The sequence below is a fragment of the Haemaphysalis longicornis genome, unplaced genomic scaffold, assembly GCF_048455015.1.
Source record: "Haemaphysalis longicornis isolate Haplotype H1 unplaced genomic scaffold, Haemaphysalis longicornis Haplotype H1 scaffold_8, whole genome shotgun sequence".
NCBI lineage: Eukaryota > Metazoa > Arthropoda > Arachnida > Ixodida > Ixodidae > Haemaphysalis > Haemaphysalis longicornis.
In genome coordinates, this window is record NW_027526445.1 from 157,785,135 (window position 1) to 157,794,467 (window position 9,333).

Here is a 9,333-nt window from a genome sequence, read left to right on the forward strand (position 1 = left end):
TCCCTGTTGCATGGGAGAATACCCTCAGACGTGACAGTACGAGGACTACATAGTCAAGCAGACACAAGAATACACTGAAGTTATGAGAAACACAAATACATCAAAATTCAGGCAAACACACACAAGCGTTCAAAAGAGGGAACCAGTCAGGTGGTTGGTCAAACGAATTATACCCACTTTGTATAAATACCACAGTTTCTCGGAAATATCGCTTTGTTGTTGGCTCAGCATACCTGTCACATAAGCGACATCGCCACAGACTGCACAAACCAATCAAAACAAACATGTCATAACATTGAGATTTAATTGTGCTCCAACCAATACATAGACAAAAACCCGACGTTTCGAAGCCGGCTCGGCTTCTTCTTCATGGGTGACTGGGGCCCCGCTGGGATTTTGAGACACGGGGGAAGCGGGGCGGGAAAACTGCGACGGGGGAAATGCGGCATGGGGAAACGTGCAACACCCATCGCCTTCCTCCCTTCGTGAATTTTGTTTGGTCTGGGTACCTGGACATGCAGGTATCTGGCTTAATAAATCGGTGGATGCTCTGGCGGGAATGGCATTGGGCGGTCCAGTAGTGGAGGTTCTGCCACCCATTTCCCTAATAACTTCGGCTCGCTTTCGTAGGCTGTGCTTACTTCAAAGTATGCCTGATTCTGCTTACGAAGACTCGGAGATCGAGCAACTCCAGTATTCATGGATGCCTGATTCTGCTTACGAAGACTCGGAGATCGAGCACCTCCGGTATTCATGGAAGTATAAGCCAATCGCGAGCTTGCGAAGTCACCCTCACTAGCTTTCGGTGTCACGTGCCAAATTTAAATTATTACTTGCACCACTCTAATCTGGCCCCGTCGCCGCTATGTGCTTTCTGCAAAGAATTAAACACCAGTCATCTTAAGGAGGAAACATTTGTAACAAGAGGTAATGAACTGTTACAAAAGTCGGGTATAGACGTCGAGGGGCACTGCATAGGAGATGTTTCAGGAAGAGGTTAAAATAAACGCAGGGGAAAGGTATACAATCATCAACAAGGAGACCGAAAAGGTGAAAAGGGACTTCTCATTCAACTGCAGGTAAAGAGGTAATAAGAATAGAAGAAAGTAGAAACCCAGGCGAGTTTGAACTCGAAATAAGAGACATTAAAAGCAAGCTTGACGCAATAAATGATGAGGTATATAGAGGAGCCATTGCACGAGTCCGAGCCTATACTCGGGAACAAATAAGGAACGGCAATAGCTCATATACGGTATCACTCCGCCTACGCGACGGACCCGGAGGTCAACGGGCACGGGCGTTTTGAACGGAGATGCTATGAAGGCGTGATATCGTCTGCCTTCCTCGCGTAGTTTGTCTGCCATCGCTTCAGTACTTTATAAGCATATTAAGTACAGAAAATTACGTAAATGGCTTGTGCCATGTTCAAAATATTCCCAGTAACGCACTACTTGCGTCACGTGGAGTAACATCCGGCTGCGGTGATCAGGCGCAGCGGCAACTTCCGTTGCAGTTCTTATGTTGTAACCGAGTACATCAGGTATGGTTCGGTGACATGCCCACAAAGCGTGCGCTAGGTGACGAAAAAAGATATTCGAAGCGAAATGAAATTGAAGAAATCAGCTCCAAGGGAGTTTATTAGAAGACGGTGTTGGCAAGAAGGATGCCTTTGTAGACTACTTTCACACACTCCTCGGAAAAAGTGCTCCTAAGAATAGAGCTTTAATTCGGAATTTTCTACACTCATGCCAAAGTTAGATGAACAGGTAAGTGAGCCCTTAGAGACACCATTTACAGTTAAGGAAATAGAAAAAACCATAGATGAGTTGAGTTCCGACAAGACTCGTGGGCCAGATGGCTTGAATGCTGAGTTTTATAACGCATTTAAATTCGAGGACTCCGCTTTCCTGAAACAGGTCTGGCTTTCTAGGAACATGCTTTCCTGAAGCGTATGAAAGGCGCGTGCTACCACTGCCTTTCACGCAGTCACTCATTATTTTAATTGCCAAGTATGAAGAAGCTGTGAAGCTACTTTCTGTTAAGTCTTATAGGCCCATCAGCCGTACTAACGTTGATTATAGGATACTTATGAAGGTGTTGGCAAGAAGGCTGCAGTCATTAATCCTGCAATTGGTTGGGCCATGCCAGGCGTGTGGGATAAGAGGGCGTACCATATGTGCAAATAAGTACGTAGCCAGGAGCACCTTAGAGTGTTGTGATGTCTTTGGAGGTCGTGTTGCAATGTTGCAACTAGACTTGGAGAAAGCATTCGATAGGGTGTCGCATGAAGTTATGACTGGGATATAAGAACACACAAATGTTGGTATCATCATAGTAGAAGGTCTCAAAATGGCATATCCAAACTGCACAACACGTATTCTAGTAAACAAGGCGTGAAGTGAAAATATTGAGGTACGTTCCTCTGTTAGGCAAGGCTGTTCGTTGTCGCCGCCGCTTTTTGCCTTATACCAAGAACCATTTTGTTTAAGTATAATAATCACCAAGACACCAGGGGATTTACACTTCAGTTCAGCCATGTTAAGTTTCTCGCATATGCAGACGATGTAGCTATATTTTGTGATGACCAGCAAAGTGTATGCACAGCGGTGAAAATCGCGAACTCTTTCTGCAAACTGACTAGCGCTATTATCAACTTTGATATGACCTTGGGTTTATGGCACGGAAAATGGAGCAACGGGCCAGCAATTTTTCCAAACATTAAATGGTCGGAGTCACCGAACAGTAGGTACCTCGGTGTGCCGTGTCAGCAGTATGATGAAAATTCACTGTATTGGGAAGAAGAAACAGAAAAGGTGAGGGAGAAAGTGAATAAATGGCAAGGACGTGATTTTTCTGTTTTCCCCAGCCTCTGCGTGCAATATTTTTTTGACCGAGAAGATGCGGTATGTTTTGCAGATATTAAGTATGTCGCGTGTTGGTGTGCGAAAGCGGAACGGGGTTTCCGCGGTATTTATTTTGGCGAATTCGAACAAACTTCGTGGAAGTAAGCGCGAAAGGAACCAGGACGAAGTGGACGGGACGTCCCTGTTCCTCTTGCGCTTACTTACACGATGAATTACCAACTCGCCCAAAAAACCACTCTTCCGAACTAACTTGTTTCGCTCGATGGAAAGCGGAGGTATCGGGCTATGTCATTTATTTCTAAGACAAGTTGTGTCCAGGAGTTTTTTCCTGCGGGATGAAAAAGATCCATTCTTGCTCACAGTGATACAAGTCAGAATGAAAAATAGGTTGCCTGAGTTTGTGGTATCCTCAAGTGATGTATTCTGTCCTGCTGTACGAGGATACTTACCGGAAGCTGTACTTTCTTTTCAATTTCTTAAAGTACGTTTCTCCAATGAATATCTGTGACCGGTCACTAAGAAAGAATTGTATTAAGATTTACTGGACAATTTTATCACTATCCTACTGTATAGAGCAATGTACTCTAAATGGTGAGGGCTGGACGTCGTTGAAAGGGTGAAAAATTGCTATAAAACGAGCCATGAAAACTTTTTTCTTTAAGCTGCATTGCAACACTCTGCTAGTTGCAACCTGGTTGGAGGAGAAGGGCATGCTTGTGTCATGGACCACAAACTGTAGGCTATGTAAGGTAGTACCTGAAACCATTTATCATGCATTCATTGATTGCTGGGATCTTATGTGTCATTGGGATATACTACAGCGAACACAGAAAAAGGAACTACCAATCACGCCCCATGAAATTCGCTTTCTGAGACGCCTGCAATGATTGAGGCGTCTCCAATGATGGAGGTCTTCACCCATCATTGGATGAAGACCTCCCATCTATCCATCATATCCAATGATGGATATGAGACGCCTCCAATGATGAAGACGTTTCATACGAGGTCTTCACAGTATATGGAAAACAGGAATGGCTGTGAATCGTGCTGATGTCGATGCACGACCTGTGCGCGAGAACTTCATTGAAAGTGTTCTGTATCTACAGGATGTGTATCACACTCAGGCGGAACCGCCCGATTGACTGACAGTTCTCGATGAGTTACTTGCTTTGAAAAAATTTTGATGTAAACGCGTCGGTGGAAAATCATTCACGCGTTATTTTGGTGTTTGTGCGGAGTACGTGTGTTCTGTCTAAGCAGGGAGTTGAGGTACGAGCGTATGCGGAGGTGGAGGAGACAGACGCTCTACTCACCGAGCACAGCTGGGAGTTTACCCCCTGAGTTCTCGCTGAATGCCACGTGATAACGTCACGCGACCTCTCGCTCCGCTGCGCGTTCCGCCCACGGCACGTGTAGCGACCGTGTGCGCGCCTTCCGCATGCACTAGGAGTTAGTAAAAATTAAAGGAAGTTGCCACCAACGCATGGCATCTGACTTTTCCGTGTCTGCAGCCGATCTACGGATTACTTGCATTTCGGAGATGCAGTAGACGGTTCAACGATCGATTCGTACGAAACAAACCAGGGCCCGTTTATCCTTACGGGATAAGTTTGGGAATAAGTTCTCAACTACAACATATGCGCTTAAGTCGTTTGCCCGAAACCGAAACAAGCACGCCCGCAAGGTGGCCGACTTATTCACCACCTTATACGCATAGGAAGGTCCCGACTAGCCTACGCAGCGAAGTCGCTGACTTATGCGCTTTCTAGGAAATACGTCCTTTGCCCGGAACCGAAACAATCACGCCGATAAGTTGCCCACTTATTCGCCGCCTTGCTTACATAGGAAAATCGCGGCCAGCCTACGCAGCCAACTCGCGGACTTATAATTTAAAAAAGGCCGCTCGCCGACATCGGCTACGAGCTCTGCTACTGGGGCTATCCTTGAGCAGACAGCGCGTGTCGCGACCGCATAAAGCAGACGACTTTATGCTTTAGCAGACGACTTTAGCAGACGATGGCAGTGTTTTCATCGGCTGCCACGGGCCTAGGTGACACCCACTTGCCTTCCGAAGCACCAACACGGGATGGATTGCATCAAACATTTTTGTTGTGTCGCCGTGCACATATAAACATTTAGGTTTGTTTTGCGTTTTGTTGTAAACCACTGCGTACATTTTGCCGGCATAAGTAAGTACAATGGAAGCATGTATTTTCTGATGCTTATACACACTGCTGACACCCGAAGGCTATTTCGGGAACTACTAAAAAATTGGCCCCGTATCTGCTCCTTTCTTCGAAAATGTCGACAAAAGACAGCAGTTTTTGTCGTAATTTGTCAAGTAAATGCCTCCCTTCGCTTTTCCCCTCACCTCTGATGTTATCACTCGTGAGTCCCGCGCCTCCAAAAATAAACACGCTAAAGGTTTCCTCAAGTCCGTTTACATTTACTGCGTTCCACTGCTCCAGGTCGCGGGTGAATCCATGCGCCCTACGTCAACGTTTATAGAACCGCGTTACCCTAGTCCCACGGCCGCTGGATGAGAGCGCACGCAAGGTGCGGCCTGCCGCGTCGCCCGGATTTCAACGGGCGAGGGCGTGAGTGGCGGTGGTTACGTTTGCCGCCGCTTGACTCCCTCGCGGCGCTAGCGTTCGGGGACTGGTTTCGGGGCGGAGCGGGGCGGTCCCCGCAGGCGAGCGCTTGCACCTACTGAGAGAGACAGCCAGCGCACGGGTTTTAAAGATGTGGTTGTCCTTCCTGGGCTACTCAACCGCGAAAACTGTCTGTCCGTACGTATGTAAGTCTGCCAATCTGTCGCTCGATCCAGCCGCCCGGCCGTGAGTGACTGAAGCAGCCAGAAGCTAAAATAATTCTTGAATGAGATATAGGCAATACATTTTCTATTTAAAAAATCTAAAAAGATGCTCCATATTCGACAACATTGTTAAAAAAGATAATATTCAACAAAAAGATAATAACCACCGGTTAGCTTTGTACAAAGCGTCTCACACACAGCACGTAAACCGCGTTGCACAGTTTAGAGCCGCAAGTTGATTAGTTACAGTTCAAGCGGCAGGTATTTGGTTGGACTTTATTCGTCCGAAATTTCAAAAATGTCACCTTTTCTCGGGAAACGCGGTGTCGACACACGGGAGAGCGATGAATATTTGCCGGCGACGGATTAAAGCTTGCCTAAAGACACTTGTTTGAAAAAACATGTTGGCCGGGCGGAATGCGCACCTCATAAAACGAGGACAGGCGATAGGATGGTCTAAAAAGGATTTGAAAAGACTAGACATTTTGCTATGCGTGTCTTTTTTTTGATACTCTTATACTGGCCCGATCATGTCTTGCCGCGCATAGAGGTTTGGGTTGTTTTATTTTCGCAGGCACGACAATGCCTTTAAACGCGCTACTGAAAACTTGATTACTGAGGTTGTATAGAATGAAAAATAAATGCACCTTGCTGTGTTTAAGAAACAGTGCGTACGCGGTCCACGTTGCTAAGCATTTTTCAAACTTTGCGATGAGAACAAGCGCTATATCCTCCGTTATTTCACCGCCGATTTAAACCAATACGCATTTATCCCAGAAGCTAACGGCCGGGCTCCTGGAGCAGCACCAGTATGCGCTCAAATTAGCGCGCTCTAAAGACGTTGTGGTAGTTTTGCTCTGTGAACATACTGCGCTTCAATTCGAAGTAAGTTTCGTAGCGTAGAAAAATTTTCACATACGTTGTTATTACGTCAGCTTTCTTTTTTGAGTACCCAAGCATAAACTCTACGTAATGCAACAAGTGCAATGCCTTGTATCTGCACGAATAATGCGTAATTCACGCAGTTAGAACAATTAATAATTATGATATTCAAGATGTACAATTGTTGGTTTAAAATAGCAAAGAAAACAAGAAAACGTGTAGTGGAAAAGCGGTGTTCGAATGCTTACGCATTATTAGGCAATTTTTGGAATTTCTGTACAATTTAGCTTTTTTCTTTCGTGTCCGGGCAAAAATTTAGCCTGCCAAGCTCGCCAAATATTTTTTTTAAGTTTTTTGTCGACCCGGAAATCCCATCTGCTCTTCTTAATTTTTTTCGAGGCTACAGGGAAGAAGTAAAAATATCAGGTAGAAACTGGAATCGCTTTTCATTCAACTGTATATATATATATATATATATATATATATATATATATATATATATATATATATATATATATATATATATATATATATATATATATATATATATATATATTCTCAAAATAAAAAAAGGCCGACATGATATTAGTATTACTTCATAACTAAATAACGTCTAATCAAGTCATATGTGCCGTGAGATTAATACGAATTGTAGTGTTTTATTTAGTGCACGAGGAAAACCCTACATAAAAGTTGGTTACGTCTTAAACATTGAGAAGTGTTGGCACTCATAAATAACAAGCGCCGTCACAAAAACATTGTTTCTGCTTGTCGGGAATTTTAATATATTCTCTGCAGTCGCAGCTTGCAGACAAAACGTAAATCTCCGCCGTGTGTGAGGTCACAAAGAGCATGCCGGGCGACGTGAGACGCAACGACACAGCAATGCAAGACAGAAGGCACACTATCAACGCGTAATGCTGCTGCTGTGAACGGAATTTAACTTCCACCTTGACCAAATTAAGCTCGGCCGCCGCTAATCATGATTGTCTTTTAACAGGCGTAACATTAGTGCTGGTAAATGCCTGATGCGGAGCGTGGAACGCCGATGATAAGCCCACACTTCGAAATAAGCGGCCCGAAAGCCGGCGTCCCGCGGGCTGCGCTCACCGCAACCAGTCCCGGAACGGTGGCGCCGCCGCGGCAGCGATGGGTACTAGGCACCCTCACGCCGGTTTGGGAGCACGCGGCAGGCCGCACGTCAGTGCGCCTCTCATCCAGTCTCATCCAGAGGCCGTGCTAGTCCACATGCGTTCCAAGCAGAACCTGGTACCTATCTAGTGGAACCTTTCGTAACTGTTGCCGCTTGAATTCTTAAAATGCCGCCGGAAGCTATAGTGGCCCGGGCGACAGCAAGCGACAGTGTGATTTTTTTAAAGTAGATGTAGTATTATATTTCGCACAAATCAAGCAACTGAATTTTTTTTTATAAAGGAACACGGTAAAAATCATTTGTGTATTAATTTTTTGTCTTATATTTGCGTAATGTCTTTTTCTTGTAGACAATGTTCCTTTGTGTATTAATTTTTTTACTTATATTTGCGTAACGCCTTGTTCTTGTAAACAATGTTGACAACTATAAACACAAAAACCAGACCTAAACGTTCAGATTTCCCTGTGAGTATATAAGACTATTGCGCAGACTTCGTTTCACTTTGGCCGGGTAGCTCAATCGAGTCACAGACAGACCGACAGACATACAAAAAGACCAAAATTTCTGGGTTTAATTAGCCCAAGGAAGACTATGGGCTTTATTAATCATTCGTTCTATTTTGCTGGATACACGGCATTTTTTCGCAGCGGTCCCTGTGCCGCCCTGAATTTGAAACTGGTTGAGACCGAATTTGAAACCGGTTGCAATAAACGCGGTATAATTAGTTCTATGTTGGCGGCTGACGGCTTTCGGCTCGATTTTCTTAATTACTGGGCCAATAGGTATTCTTTACAGCATACAAACTGAAAGCGAGAAATTTAGTGTCAGTACTCCTTCAACACGTTTGTTCACGCAACTTGAAAAAAAAAACGAAATAGAGCGCTCTCTATTTCGGGACCTCGAAGTTACTGTGCCGCCCTATAACAGGCCACCGTCCATCGCTCATCATTATTCAACATCGTTCAACATCATTCACTTCCCCCGTGTGGTCCTGCATAGTATGGAAACTTTGATCCGCTCGTTCTCCATTCATGGCCGCTCACCAGTAACCTCAATGCATATTGTATTAAGACGCTATATGAGTGGGTGGTAAAGGTTGTGAGTGAGAGCCGTTTGGCTCGGTGTGGATTGGGCCCAAGACAGCAGGAGTAGCCACTCTACAGTCACTCGCACTGACGCACGAGGGGCAAAGGGATGGCCTTCGAACGGCCATTTTCCCGAGCGGCGACCGAATTTGAAACTGGTTGCAACAAACGCGCTATAATTAATTGTATGTTGGCGGCTGACGGCTTTCGGTTCGATTTTCGTTATTACTGGGCCAATAGGTATTCTTTACAGCATACAAACTGAAAGCGAGAATATTAGTGTCGGCACTCCTTTAACACGTTTGTTCATGCAACTTGAAAAAAAAACGAAATAGAGCACTCTCTATTTCGGGACCTCGAAGTTACTGTGCCGCCCTATAACAGGCCACCGTTCATCGCTCATCATTATTCAACATCGTTCAACATCATTCACTTCCCCCGTGTGGTCCTGCCTAGTATGGAAACTTTGATCCGCTCGTTCTCCATTCATGGCCGCTCACCAGTAACCTCAATGCATATTGTATTAAGACGCTA